General features: G+C 41.3%; 1 protein-coding gene across 1 annotated transcript in view; it reads left to right on the forward strand.

Annotated features, from left to right (window-relative positions):
* The window catches only part of stau2 (staufen double-stranded RNA binding protein 2), an 82,790-nt gene that overhangs the window by 57,733 nt on the left and 9,194 nt on the right, over window positions 1-15,863 (forward strand).

Below are 15,863 nucleotides of genomic sequence, written 5' to 3' on the forward strand. Positions count from 1 at the left end.
ACTGACGTCTGTTGTTTAGAAAATGTGTTTCAAATTATTCAAAGAATTTAATAGTGTATTCTTGCATTTCAGGCTTGATTTTATCAAGTCTTGACCAAAGTTGAGAGTGGATAGCCATAAGTCAGATGTCAGGAGCTGCTATAGAAGTGTCAGAACTGTTCTGAGTCTTTGTTTTTGTGAAAACATTTGTTATCATGTCATCAAAAAATAGAGATGGCAGCTTTTGATTATCACATTTAATTAGCCCCTGTCAAATGGCAGTAAAACAATGACTTGAAGAAAGAGCACACATGGTCCCAAAACATTTTACTGTCATGTAAATATCAAAGAAAAGATGTAATCTGATCAGTTAAACAGCTAACTGTAAAACAGTGGCAATAGAAATTGTAGTGAACAGGCTTACTATAAATAATGCCTGTTTATGTCCAAAACCTTGTTGTTTTGGTTCATAACATGTGTCTCTTTTTCTGCCCTAGGACTGGGTTGCACCAGTTATTCATAAATTTTATTACTTTGTCTAATTTAATTTTCCTATTTCTGTGTTTGTTTGTTAAGTCCTTCCTAATTTCTTAATGAATACTAACTAGTTGTGGTAACTACTGAGTTACTAAATTGGGTTGAACCATTAAAACTTAATAAATAAAGAAGTGCTTAGTTTGTGAAAACTTAAGTAATGTCAAATTGGTTGCTAGAAACCATACGTAGCATTCAAAACCAAATAACTATGTAAACAAAAATTAAGTGTAGCATCACAAGCTGCAACATAACTTGCAGAAATAAGGAGGGAAAGCCGTTTGTTAGATTCAACTGCCAATTTTTTGTTAATTATGTATGTATTGTTTTTTAAATTTACATTTGCAGACAAAGAGACGTAAATGTTTAAGAGTTTAGAATAAGTTTGGAAATATGTGATTAACCTAGTAAGTTATTTTATTGCTGCTAGCCTAATTTTTGACAATTTGAGGTGAGGTATGTTATTTTTGTCATTTACATCATTATTGAATAGTATTTTGATCGGGTGTCAGATATTTCAACCATATTTAATATTACATCTTTTACTCTTCACTTTTAGTGGGTCACATATTAGCAAGCTAATGTTAGTTTTGTCTCTTGGTTCAGTTAGCTACACAGCAGTTCCACCTGGCAGTTTGCATGTGTGAATGTTTCCGAACAACTTGCACAACAATTACAAGAAGTAATTTGCGTGATTCCACCATGTTCCCAGTTAACATTTTCAGGTGCTGTTTTGTGTACATATTTTAAAATTGCATTACCAGTGTCTTTTGACATAAGTGGAAGACTGCGTCTGTACTACACTGTACTACATATGTGAATAGTTACTAATAGTATGAATAATAGAATGAATTACCTGTAAAAGGTACAAAGGTTGGTAATCTGAGAGTAAATCATTTGTGTAGCCTTCTGTCGCACAGTAAACATCAATGATTGAGAGCAGAGGTGTTGTCAGTATAATTTTTACAACAGTCTGCTCTTTATCAACAAGTGCAAACATACACACACATACTCACACAGAAGCACTTACACATAAACACACACCACAGTGCTTAGGTGCCATAATCCTTGGCCTTGTGCAGACATTCCTGGAGGGCTTGTATGTGTGAGAGATATACAGCTGAGTGCTCTTTCTGACCTTATGTGCCATCTATTCGGTGCCATCTGCCAAACACATGTGAGCCCATAGGCTTCTACATTGGCTGAAAGTTGCCTGGAGCCAAAGATGTTTGTTAATATGTCCTCCTTTTTGGCTCTAAATGATTTTTGTTGATAGTTTCAGCCGTAGGTTACAGTATGCTTAGTTAATATTTTAAACCATATAGACAAGAAGGGAAACTACAGCGTCTGGCAGCTTTTTTTTTTTTAACTAAACAGAGACAGCTCACATATTCAGCTGCAGGTTTATTTTTAGGTGATCTCTTGTTGGAAGCGCTCTCAAGCTTACAACCATGAGTTATTCCGTGACCACAAACTTCCAGCCTTGCTCGTCTGCTCAAACACTCAAGGTTTGACCAGTTTTGCTGAGTTAACTCTGCACTCACTCAATTGATATCTGTCTGTTACAAGGCCAAATCACAGGCCATGGCACTGGGATATATTTAGACGTTTTTCTCCACATGCTTTTTAGACAGGCTGATTTCTGTGTTTGTTCTGCAGAGCTGAAGTAACTCTCTGGCAGTCCCTCTGTGGCGGCAGTGGGACACCAGGGGGGCCAAGGCCCACTGAGCTGTGTGTGAGGTGTCGCTGGTCCAACATGAGCGGCCCGCAATCGAAGATGACAGGGTGACTGTTGTCTGCCACCAGACTCTGTGTGTATTTGTGTGTGTGTGTGAGGTTGCTTTGCGTGCAGTAATGTCCTCAGCTGAGCCAACCTGGGTCCCAGGGGCCCTGTCTCTCAGATTGTCAGCTGTGGCTGCATGGGTTTCCTGCAGCAAGAGCACATTTTGGCTGATTTGATATGACACACTGGACATAGTGCATCAGGATTAAAATGTGTTGTAGAAGTGCCCTCAGGTAATGAGGCCCACTGTTTTGGATTTATTTCGTGTGAACACTACCAGGTTTTCCAGGTGTCTGGTGTTACTGAAAATGTTATTTTTCTCTCTTCTCTCTGTAATTTGTCACCTAGCTGTGATACAACATTTTCTATAGCATGCCTTTGAACACTTTATGTACTAAGATAATACTATGCTTCCTCTTGTGAAAAAAGCCTTTCACAAGGCCGACATTACCTTACCAAAACACCATTTGGTCACATGCTTGCTCTCTTGACTGTTTGTGTTATCTTATGCCAGATCCACAAACACATACAGATAACCATGCCACCAGGTTACCCAATCCACCCTACAGAAACAAATCATTGGACAGTTCTGCTAAAATTAATTGGACGTCTGACCCTGTCCCTGGTATGTGGATTTTTGTTGCCAGCAGAGTTGCAATGTTGAAGCAATGAATGAAGGGACAGGGCTGCAGGGAGATGATAAACGAGGGCCAGCGGTGAGGAGCACATTTATTTAATTGTTGCACACATTTCTGCCTTGATTCATTTGGATGGAAAAGTGTCGAAAACGCATACAAGTGAGAGAGGAAAGAGTGACAGTGGGAGAGTGCAGTGGCAGCGAGAGGATAGACCGGTGTGATTCATGGCATGGTGACTGCTGGGATGGTTTTTAGAGATCCCCCGCAGGGCTCAGGAGAACAGCAGGAGAAGGGAGCTGCAAAGGGGTGGAGGTTGCGTAGGCCTTGTGTTTGAAGTCTTCCTTCCCGACTGGAGCGCAGACGTTACCCCAGGCTGGGCTCCTCACGGGGGGTCCCGCTGGAGTGTTACCCAACCAGGCAGGCAGCTGTTGGACAGCCTCTCCTCCCTGCTTATCTGTCTTGTCTGTCTCCTCTTTATGTGCCCATGTTGTGTAACCAAACTCAGCACCTGGACGTATCCTAAATCACTGTATGTGGAGAAAACAGGGGAGTGAGACTTAATCTGCACTTACATGGGCTCTAAGTTCTGAATGAATGTGGAGCAGACATTTCTAGGTCTGACTAAAGTGATGACACTCTGCCAGTGTTGTTTAGACGTACTGATTTGTCGGTATTTCAAGGAAACATAAGTCAACTAAATGAGGACACCAGTTTTATAAAGACAACTTTTGTAAACTGAATCTTGTAGATATCTGTGAATGAATGAGTTGACTGACAGCTGTATGTGTATACAGTAGTTGAAAAATCTCATGACACATTCTATCATAATTTGAGGTGTTTTTGTCGCCATTTTCCACTTAACTTCATGACATGCTATGTGTGTATCTGAAGGAGAATTTGGGTCAAAACATAACATGCCAAAAGCTTGAAAAGACACGATAAATATTTGGCTAATATCAAGTCACAGCTGAGTGTAATGATCCAAAACTTTGGCCTGGGGGAGCATTCATCTGTTGCTTCTATGAGCTGAGCCAGTCCAACAACTCCTCAGCGACATGGAAAGTCTTAAGTGGGAATGCAAGTAGTGTTGCAGCCCAGATTATGAACATTTGAGACCACTCTCATTGTGAAAGTATAAATTCCATCTGGAGAGCAAATGTAGCTAAGAAAACTAGGCACTGGAGACCAGCATGTGGGGCAGCTTGTTGGTCATAAAGACTCCATTTTGGGTTTTGTGACATTCTGTACACTCAGGAGTCACTTTTGTTAACCTGATTTCTTTATTGGATCCTTGGAATGGAGTCACTACTTCGGAATATCAAGCATGATCCTAATTAGTATTATATAATTAAATCTTGACTGGAGCTTTGGCATTCATAGTAGCTGCAATGGTAGGACATTTAATCAAGTCAAATTGACAATGAATATCGTAATAGACTAGCTTTTATGAAATTACTCACCCTGGATAATGTCACAAGCTACAGCCACATCACAGGAGACTTCAGTGTAGATATTTCATAATTCTCTTTTTACATGACTTTTAAAGCCATTTTGACCTATTGAGTAAAATTGTCTTACTAGTTTTACATGGAAATGTGATGCAAGTGTGTGCTCACTGAATGAGTCTGAGACATATTGCGAGATGATGACTATAGATACCTGTTGCTGTAAGTGTAAAGTTTGCCTGAATCAGCTACTGAAGGTAACAGCATTAACAATATGGTTTGCTTGTCTGACCTGAGTAAAATAATATCTACCGGGTAAAGTGATACACTTTTGAATGGTGTAGAACTTCTCAGAGATGCTGCTTTATGAAGAGATTTAAGATTTTAACCATGCTTTGCGAGTGACGCAGTTGTTCCAAATGTAAAAACAAAGTGTATATTATTAAACCAAGCTGAGGCGCCTTTGTGTTGTGGGTTGAAGTTGAGAAAGTTAAACATTAATCCCTGTTTGAGCTGAACATTTTTACTCACACGCTCTCCTCCATTAAGAGAAATTGAAGTGTTATGAGGCGTAATTGGTTTGCCAGAATCTTGCAAATAGTTTTTTTATGGTTTTTGGGAAGTGGTCTGATCTCTGAATAACAGTAAAATATTTTTACTATTTGACATTGATGTGTGACTGGCAGTGGCTTTGATTAATTTAACTACAGAGGTTCTAATTGAAGTGAATTACAAATATATAAATGGATGTTATGATTGCGATTTGCAGCAGGAGGCACATGTTTGCACAGCTCTCATTCTTCACTATAATTAGTCCACATCATACAGAACCAGAGGGGGGGCAGTCACAGACTTCCCTTGCTCCCCCTCTAACAACACCTTTCAAAGGAGCGCATACCTTGCCTACCTCCCTGACACCACCTCACCCAGCACTCCCACTGTCAGACCTACCCAACCCCTGCTGCTCCCCTTACCCTTACTCCACCCTGTTCCCGCCCGGGAGAGGGGACACAGTGAAGCATCCACAGAGCGATCCATCACTCCCGCCTGTCTTCCCACATGCCCTCCTCAGGAAACACCTTTCAGACCAGGAGATTAGAGTGTGACGGGAGAGGAGAGGAGCAGTGAAAGAATGATGGAGGAGGAGGAGGGAGAGGGGGTAAACGATTCAGAGGCAATGAGAGAAAGAGGGAGGGGGGAGTATTGGAGAAGAGGATCTGGAGAGAAATTGATTGAGTGGGATTACGAGAGATTGATGAGGATAAGGAATGAGAAAATAAGAGACAGAAGTGATTCTTTGTGCTTTGCGCACTAAAGGAAGCAGTGACCAGTGGAGAGAGAATAAACATGAACTTGCCCTTTAGGGGACATGCTGATAGTTCCAAGTGGCCCCTTGGAGCATTAGCATGTCTATTAAGGGATGACATGGCGTGGAACTAAACACACACATGGATGCTTGGGTTGGACTGTGCTTGATTTACTTTTAGACACAATATGTTAAACAAAAAACTGGTTTGCACTGGGTATAACTTCAAGTGGAAAATAAAAACTTCAAAATGAAATGTGTAGCAGGCATTGTTTTGCACTGCATTGTCATACGTCAGTTTTTCCTCAATGTTAGGGCTGCAGCTAATGATTATTTCTGCTTTTGAGTAATATAATATCATATTCATGAAAATATTGATCATCGTAGGCCAGAGCCTATCTCTAGCCAGATACAGTATATTTGTGATTTGGGTGAACTGACCCTTTAACACCATGTAACAAAGCTGTTGACCTTGTGTCATGTTTCATGAGCAGCAGTGAATTAATGTTGACATACAGCTCTTGTGCAGACCACAATTCAGGAGGGTTACCACTGGTGTGCAGATTACTCATGTCAAGTTACTGCATAGATCCTTAGTGGATTCTTTAGGCCTGCAAGAATGCTGCTTACTAATGCATCAACACTCCCACCTTAGCAATGATGCATTTACAAAGAAAAAAAACTACAGGCTTCTCTCACAAGAAACAATATTTATCCACAAGCACTGGCTAACCAGATGATAACTTCTGTTCCATACTTAAGAAAACAAAAGTGAAATCTTCAGTATCTGCGCTCCAGGCTTTTGGCCTTGGTAAAGTATGTGCTAGAAAGTAACATGACACTTTTTAGTTGTCAGAGATGTGTAAAATTGTCAGACACTCAAATATATGGTGGGTATGACAGATAGTGTTACCCTACCTGCCAGTTTAGATTAAATTCCATAACCTGGAGTGTCTCTGAAAGCTGAATTGATGACATGTGATACATTAAGAGAGCTGAAAACATTGACGCCATGCCCACAACTGATGGTAAATGTGATTTTATTTGTATTAGTAGCAGTATTGTTACTGTAATCAGATATTGTTTTTGTGCAAATATAGCTTTTTTTTTTCGTTTTGTTGAGGTGAATAGTGAATAGAGGGGATGACAGGAAGTGTTGTTTTTAGGTGTAATTTATATGTTTATGTGTATACTTATTAATTGTTCTCCCTCCCAGTTGGTTTCATACCTGTCAGACTAGTGTGATTGCTTTAAGGCAACCAAAGGTGTTACATTCATTATCACCTCTATGCTAAGAGGAGCAAGATGTTTTGGCAGTGGCCTTGCACCCTCTACTGCTGTTAAGGCTATGTGTGTGATTTCCCACACACACAAATTTGGCTTGATTAAAGGTCTCTAAACCAATCACACCTCTTTTCACTCATCACCCCTGTGGGAGGCATGAGCAAACCAGGCTGCTAATTCGCTACCTGCCGCTCTTTTGTAGCGTCTTTGGCTCATTAACTTAATGTCATTTGATACTGAGTGATAGTTCGCCTTGCTGAAAAGGTCCCCAAGATAAGGGCCAGCTATTTAATCTTTTTCCTCTGCTTTGCCATCTCCCCAGTGACAAGGTGTGAGTTATGTCACCTGTGGTGAAAACACCTTTTTTAACACTGGTTTTCACTCTGCAAAGGTTAACATTTCTCCCTTGTTTCATAACCAGCATTATGCAAATTGTTCTGCTCTCTGTTGTTGACGTAGTAATGAATATTCCTCTGTTTGAGCCCTTTGGAAATACTCAATTTCACACACAGTTAATATTGTGATGTGTGTACAGCTGCCATATCTCCTGATACCCCGCTCCCCAACATCTTAGAGAACAGATAAAGTAGAGGACCACAAACTCTACATTGGCATTGTCAGTCCCACTCTTGGAGAGTTGCACAACACATTGAACCTCCATTGTGCAACTCTGCAAGGAAAAGCTCTGGATTTATAAAAGCCATTTAACTTGATATGTGACACACATCTTATGGTTAAGAACTTCTGAGAATTAATCATCATAGGAGCGCTCCAAAAGCAAATCACACTCTGACAGTAATTGCAGGCATACAAGTTTACCACACAGGCAAAAACAACCACACATCTACATAGACAAACACACACACACTCCTCACAATGACCTGTATTGTTGGTTGTAATTATACTCTTTTGTTGCTTTCCTGACTTAATGAAATCTGATCTCCCAGATGCTTAGATGCTATTTGTTTGTAAAAGTTGTTTTTGATTTCCATCGTACACAGTGTGATGATGGCATGTTTTTTTTCAGAAATTACAAGCTATCACTCAGATTTCGCTGACAGGTCCATAGCCATGCAAGACGAGGCTCCTCTCGCCCAATACAGAATTACTACAAGTGATTTATTTAACCCTAACTGCAACCAAGAGGCAAAAAGATGTGCCTTTCTGTGGTGGCAGTCACGAATTGGGCCCTAAATGACCCTAACTGTTCAGTGGCAGGTAACGACGCTTCCAGTGGTGGGAGTCTGGCCGTTAATGTCCCGCGTCAGTATCAGTGCTCTGTGGCAGCGTACTGAGTTATGGAGATGAGCGTAGCGACTGGGGAATGTTTTTCTGTCTGTCTGCGCCCCCCTCCTTCTCTGCCCCCCATCGCCACCACCGTTCTCTCATCTTGATGTTAACACATTCTCAGGCCTCAAACAGCAGACATTTTGAAACACTCAAAACAACAGCCACATCGGGGGTTAACACCAGTTACGACTAAGGTGTCGCATACTCCTGTGGTTTAAGTAAACACTGTGTGTGTGTGTGTGTGTGTGTGTGTGTGTGTGTGTGTGTGTGTGTGTGTGTGTGTGTGTGCACACGCGTGTGTGTGCGCCTGCCCACCTCATAACAGTATCTTCGTGATCTTCCAAATCTCCTCTGTAAATAAAGTCACAAGTGACAGCTTGTGTTCTGTTTTACATGCAAATTCAGCCCAACCCTTTGCATTTAAAGGAGATAAGGAAAGATTAAGCAAACCACACTGTCACTACCTAAAATGTGAGGGGAAGAAATCGCAGCAGGCAAGTGAAAGAGGAGATGCATGGCATTTTTTTTAAAACAGGGATCAGCTCTCATTTTGCATGTCTTAGCAAGCTGATCAACATTCAGGCCTGCACTCTCCTGTTGAATATGACAGCTATCACAGGCATAGAGTCTTGCAATGATTTAGCAAGCATTTATCCTGAATATGATCTAGTGATGTGACAAATTAGACTATATTTCACTCTGAGGTATACAATGTAAGTTTATGTTTTAATGTGTTTTAATTGTTAATTAGATCCTTTAAAGGAATAGTTTTTGGGAAAGTTCGTTTTTTCTTTATTTGCAAAGTGTTGAATACGAAAAATGACACCACTCTTATGACTTTACACTAAATATGAAGCTACCACCAGCAGCTGGTTAGCTTAACTTATCAGCAGCTGGTTAGCCTGGCTGTGTCCAAAGGTAACAAAATCCACCTACCAGCACCTCTACAGCTCACAAATTAACATTTTCTATTTTGTTTGTTTTAATTCATACAAACTTCCTGTCGTCTCAGCACATAAGCACCCCATAAGACAGTGAATTGTCATTTTTATAGTTTGGGTTTCATTTTGATTAAACCAAAAAAAGATGTAATTTCTTAATTATTGTGCTTAAGAGGAGCTGATAGCCAGGCTAGCTGTTTTCACAAGCTAACCAGCTGCTGTCTCCAGCTACATACTGTATTTACCATACAGATGTGAGTGTGGTATCAATCTTGTCATTTAACCTTCAAGATAGAGAATAGTTATATTTCCCAAATTGCTGAACTATTGGTTTAACATTAATAAATACAATTTATTTCTAGTGTTCCTCAGGGTTCCAGTTTAGGGTCCCTGATATTCTCTGCACAACCCCTTCTCTTTTTTCAAGATAGTTTTGATTGCAAAGAAATGTTATTGTTTTCCTTTCCCTTTATATGCCTCTAGAGTGTCTTTATGTGTTGCTGGTTTAGATTAGGTGCACTTAGCGTCATTCAGATGATGTGTAGGAAGGCTGTATATGGAACAAAAAAAAAAAACTATAGTCAGGAAAACATTCATTTTGAATCCATATGTAACTAATCTGGCTTTGTTATGAATGCACAGTCTAAAGCAAACCACAGAATGTCATTATCTCAACAATCACTTATCCTTCTACAGAACGCACACCTCAATTTACCATGAAGGCAGGGAAATTATGTTTTGATTGCACTTCTATATACACTTTGTGCAATAGAGGAAGGCATTTTATCTACACTACCTTCACAAATGCCCATATGCACACACATACACTCAGAAAGTGATTCCCAAAATGCTATGATTTATTGTACATGCTCTCAAGTGAGAGGTCTAATGCAGCTTAGTTACTAAATAAACATTTGTTTTAGTGGCCTGCTTTTCCTTCGGGACATCTTTTCTATTCCTAATTTCCCTCAACTTCTCTTTTGACCCAAACTCTGTCTTTCTTTCTCACTCTGTTTCTCCGTCTGTCTTTCTCTCTTTGAATCTTACACCCCCCCCCCCCACACACACACACACACACACACACACCACCACACACACACATATCTCCCTTGTGCCCGGTGAGTAAATGTGGAACCGTGTGAGCCTTCAGAAGGACTTTGAAATGAGACATGGCTGGGACATCAGAGGACTCTGCCACTCTCAATGAAGCCTGCTTGATTTATAAGAGAGCAGGGAGTGGGGCGGGTGGGGAGGGGTTGTTTCCAAAGGCACACAAGGCCACAAGGTCCTCCATTAGTACCCTGACCCCAGTTTCATGGGACTAACCACTGCATAGGAGAAGAGGGAGGAGAAGAATGGAGGGATGGATGGATGGTGGACATGGGGGGCTTGTGTGTGTGAGGGTTTTTTTTTACCTTAGAAAGTCTGCGATTTACATTTTCACCACAGAGAAGGCAGCAGAAATGAGACACCCTACCTCGATCATTTGTCAGCAGCCTGCGGTGTCGTGACTTAAACGTCTGCTGGTCGTACCTGATCCCTCGCTCAGTCCTGCCCCTGCTCCCTATTTTACGATTCCCCTCACAGTTTTACTGTCCGCAATCTAATTAGCTGTGTCTTAATCATGTGTTAAAGCTCAGCGCCTTCCTGGTGTTTACTGTCTGTTTGCCATGCTGTAAAAATGTGTGAGGTGGCTCGTAAAACTTGCCCACAGAGGATTAAATACTCATTGCTCTTTTGTGGGTAAAATCACAGCATCACTGACAAATAATGGGTTATATCCTCTGTTTTGTGCTACTGCAGAAAAACTGTAGCACTGATGTACTTGCTTTTGAATGGTTGATTTAGACACTTGAGGGAAAGTTGCTTGTTCAATTCCAATCATTTTATTTTAATCCTATCAGATTTCATATTTGCCCTTGTCCATGACATTTTAGAGAAATCTGATATTAAAAAGATATCCTGTCTAGTCAAAATTGTGGCACACATGGCTTATTTAATTTCCTTTGCTCTCCAGCTTTGGAGACAATCATGTCATGCTGTTTTTATTGTACATGTGAGGCCCACCGTGCCTATGTGAATTTATGTTTGCTCATCACATTAGCCACTCTGTATCTGGCCTTGGCTCACGTCAGTGTTTGCAGGCTGAATCCATAACATGCCGTTGTTCCTGTTGCGGTTGGTTCCTGTTGTTTATGAACACTGTGACAGGCCCGCCGGCTTTGAACTAACATGGTAATGGCATTATGCTAACATTTTAAAAAGACATATGTTTTCACTATGCATTACATTACATTTTTCCCCATCGTATTTGGCTAGTCAGTGTGGACCTGTTAATCAGAAAACCAGCCTGGTTGGAGGAGCCCTACCCAGTAAGGCCTGCGTCTTGATATAAGCATGCTGGAATTTATTGTTTTCAGTAAACATGCCTTATATATAATCTGTTTAGGCAGTACGCACTGCCAGTTGCCATAGAAACATAGTAGGGTTTTCATAACACTTCAGGGGCTCTCTGAAGCCTGATGGGTCTCAATCGGTCCTGTCACACAGTTAGATGCAGGCCCACTCAGTATTTCTTAGGATTTAAGTAAAAGACAAAACGTCCATCCGTATCTTATTGGCTCAGCAAGCATGCTGGTTAATGAGAAACAGTCACAAGCCTTGCAGGGATCCATAGCGAATTATAAAACACTGCAACACGTTTTACAGACATGTCCCTTGTGTATATGAGGTGATTAAAAGTCATTGCAGAAAGGAGTTGGGGGAACTGCATTTAGGAAAGGCCAATTCATGCTTTCCACCTCTGCAAGGATCAGCATTGGTTTGCATGGTGTAAATTTCATAATTTGTCCAAGTCCATGAGGGTCACATGCTTTTGACAAGTAAAGTCAACACTTGGTCTGTGTATACACTGTTTATTTCCCATCCTTGGTCCTGTTCTTGTTAAGTGGACAGCATGTACAATTTTCTTTTTTGATTTTTTTCATGTTTTTGTCAGACAGCCATCGTATTTTCTTCTGGGCATGTGAGGAACAAGTCTGCATACGTATACATCCGAATTTAGCATGAATAGAAGCACCACTTCCGTCGCAGGGCAAGCGGAAACCATGAATTGGCCTGAAGAGACGAGAGGAAAAAGGTGTAAAACGCTGTCTGACTGCACATCCTCTCTTGTTACCCGATGACTTTTCCACCAGACATCCACTCTCTTACTCACTGCTGTTTCTGACCAGAAAATATAAAGGGCTCGTGATGGGGAGTTGGGGATTATTGCATGCAGCTGCCGGCTGTCACAGTAAGATACTCTCTCCCCACTCACCCTTTATCTTAACCCTTTCATATACTACATTCCCAAGTTCCTCTTTTTTGCCTTTCCACACCTGTAAGTCTCTTCTGTGAATCTTGTCTTGTTGGTCTAAAGCGGACTCTATGCTCCAAATGAAGTGATTAGGAGTGTCTGAACCCTTCTTCCCCCATACCTACCCAACTATGTCCTACAATTTTTGAGACTTTCTGAAACCTTCAGTGTGACAAGGTGAGCTGAATTGAGCAAGAAGGCAGGGTGTGAACCTCAGCTCTCTCTTTTTCATTCCTAATACAACCAACTAATTTTCCCTGTTTGAATAAATGCAGCACATTAGGAGCCATTGAGTCAAGGCTGTCTGAAAGTGTGCGCCGTTGTCTCAGTTTGAACTATTACCACTTCATGCCCCTCTCTATAACTGCCTTCTTTTTGTCCCACCTTTGAGTGTGGCCATGCTGAACAGACATCAACACTTTTGCCTTCCAACGTGTTCTTTTGACACATTGTGCATACTGCTATTTTCAGGCATGCACTGGGCCTTAACTCATTCTGAAGATCTAAGCTGAAGACAGCAGCTGTTGCCATTGTGTTGGAATAGGAGATTTTAATAACTCAGTGATGTGAAGTTGGTGCTTCAATGACTCATCTGAGCCATCTCCTCATTATTCAGACCATTTTTAATGCAACTAGTATTTTAGCTTCTATTACTAACCCAATGATGAAGAAATAATTGGATTCCAATTTTAACGGAAGGGCTGATAACAGCCAGCAATGCTCTTTGACATCCAGACTGATATCCTCACTAGCGACCGATGCAGCCCACTCCAGTATCTTTACTAAGTTTGTTATCTATGCAAATGGAGGGAAGTGATTAAGACCTTGGATCCTACCCCTGGTGTGAGCTGCCCATGCTTCCATGCTGTGGATAGAAAAGGTCTTTTCCTCTGGTTGTGTAGCAGCCAGGCAACAACCACAGCCATCACATTTGCATCTCCACCCAACCACTGCTTGTACCACTGCCTACTTCAACTAAGCTGTGGAATTCATCACCAAGCAAACAGTGGGAGTTTGTCATTTTAAATTCAGGACAATGAAAATTGGCAGGAATAGAGCAGTTAAAAAGGATCATGTGGTCCATCTTTGACACAAAGAAAAGTGGAAAGGAAAACGGGGATTAGAAGGCAGAAAAGAGCAGAAAAGGGAGAAATGGGACGCCCCTTGGGACCGATCACTATCTCTCCACTGATAAGAGAGCGAGTGCCTGAAGGCTGGCTTTTCTTCCCGCAGCTTTTCGTACCTCCCCCAGGGCAATTTGAGTCCAATTGCTCAGGATTATAGAAGCCTGTCCCTGCGGCATAGAAAAGTAGATCTCTGCAGGTGAAGATGAGATGATCTAACACATCTATGGAGTGTCTGGGGAAACTCAATAGAAGCAGACATTAACCATAGAAAACAGTGAGGGGTGTATTTCTTCACTATTAGCCCAGGAAGTGAAAATTCAAGGTGACATTTGATGATCTTCTCAACTTCCCTATATTTCTGAAGCTTCTTTAATCCTGTGGATGACTTACATGTAGAGTTATGTTGATGAAGCAACATTATTTTCTGGGTATGTCATCTGTGCAAGTGAAGCATAAACTGTTAATGAAATAATATTGGTTCATTGGATGAGTCATAAAGGAATAGTCCACCCAGACTGTGTCTAATCACCCAGGTTGCATCTGCGAATGGTGGTGGGTGTTTACCCATGAAAATTTAAAGGCCCTTCTTTTTGGGAGGCACTTCAGCTTAGTCAGTGGTCATGTTGGTGAGTCATTGGTCCTAAGGCTGTTTTTCTCTTCTTACACAGTATCTTCACAGACAGTAGTTCCATCACTAATGCATTCTTCATGCCCCATATCTCATCTCATGCTGTATTTAGTCACTGATTCATCAGCAACCTTGGAATAATTTAGAAATATTGAGGATAGGCAAAACATAGGTTCCCTTGTGTAACTTCCTGTGGGTGGTAGGCTCCTTTCTCACTGGAAATGTATTGTTGTCTCAATTCTTGATGAAAAGTGTCACACTTTCACTTCTTGGTTAAATAATGTTTCATATTGCCAGTGTTGAGTCACTCTTACTCTTACCCTCTTTGTTTATATTGTCCTTAAGTAGGTTTAAGTCTTTTTCAAAATTTATGAATATTCACTGATTTATTGGCTTATAATATTGTGTGTGTGTGTGTGTGTGTGTGTGTGTGTGTGTGTGTGTGTGTGTGTGTGTGTTTATCAGCTGATTATACACATTCAAATGTTCACAAAATAGCACTAATAAACGCTTAAGACATACTGCTTAAAGCTACATTATAGTGTGGACTAGGGTGCTTTTAAACCATTTATTCATTGCTTAGATACTCTTTAGAAATGCTAAATAGTATTACCAATTGGTTTTACCAATTAAACTTGCTCCATGTTATATTTCTGTTATCCTTTAAGAATATCACATCAATGGTAATGAAGCTTAATGAAGCTCAGTGATTAAGTTACCGTTTCTTGACAAGTTTGATTGTGGCATACTAGCACAGTGTTATCATAGAGGCTGTCTTTGGCTGTATCTGCTTTTCCTCTGAGATGCTTTGCTGACAAGGCAGGAGTATGGTATGCTGAGGTGCTTCTGCCCCTCGCCCTCTGCTCATATGTTTTGTATTACGCCCTAGGAGGTGCCATGCTCAGCAGCTCGGAGATGGGAGGGGATAAAGCAGGCCTCTCTGGCCCAAATGACGCATGACATGGCGCTGCGCCCCGGGCCCTTATTTATGGCTTCCCATGTCAGCGAAGGCTTGCTCCCCTGGGGAGCCCCACAGCCGTTACCCGCTAACTTAGCTCAGCCAGCCTTCAGCGCTCATCACAGGCCTTGGGAGACACACAAAAGAACATACACACTATCCACTATAGGAATTCTGGGCACCATAATGTGGCAGCATGCACACATGACTGAGAAGTATGCAGAAATCAAATAGATTTCCTCACAGAGAAGTTTATTTAGCTGTACAACATTCACAGTTGCTACACTGTTGCACAAGAGGTGAAGCGGCAGATGTGAAGTGCTACTTCAGAGGAATTAACGTCATGTCAGGCTACAGCTAGGCCACTGCCAGCACACACTGCCTCTTTTATCAGTGCCTCTGATGTGGAAGAGGATGTGAAATCTGGAGTGAGAGTGAAGAAGAGATTTGGTGAGAGGATCTGAATACATTTTCTCTGTAGTCACTCAAGAATCCATGTACACATCACACCGCATTAACAGATAGACGCGTACACTGCTTGCACTCATGCACACACAGGTGTTCTCCACGAGCTATCCGGGAATGTTCCGGC

Source organism: Lates calcarifer, linkage group LG24 (assembly GCF_001640805.2).
Source record: "Lates calcarifer isolate ASB-BC8 linkage group LG24, TLL_Latcal_v3, whole genome shotgun sequence".
Taxonomy (NCBI): domain Eukaryota; kingdom Metazoa; phylum Chordata; class Actinopteri; family Centropomidae; genus Lates; species Lates calcarifer.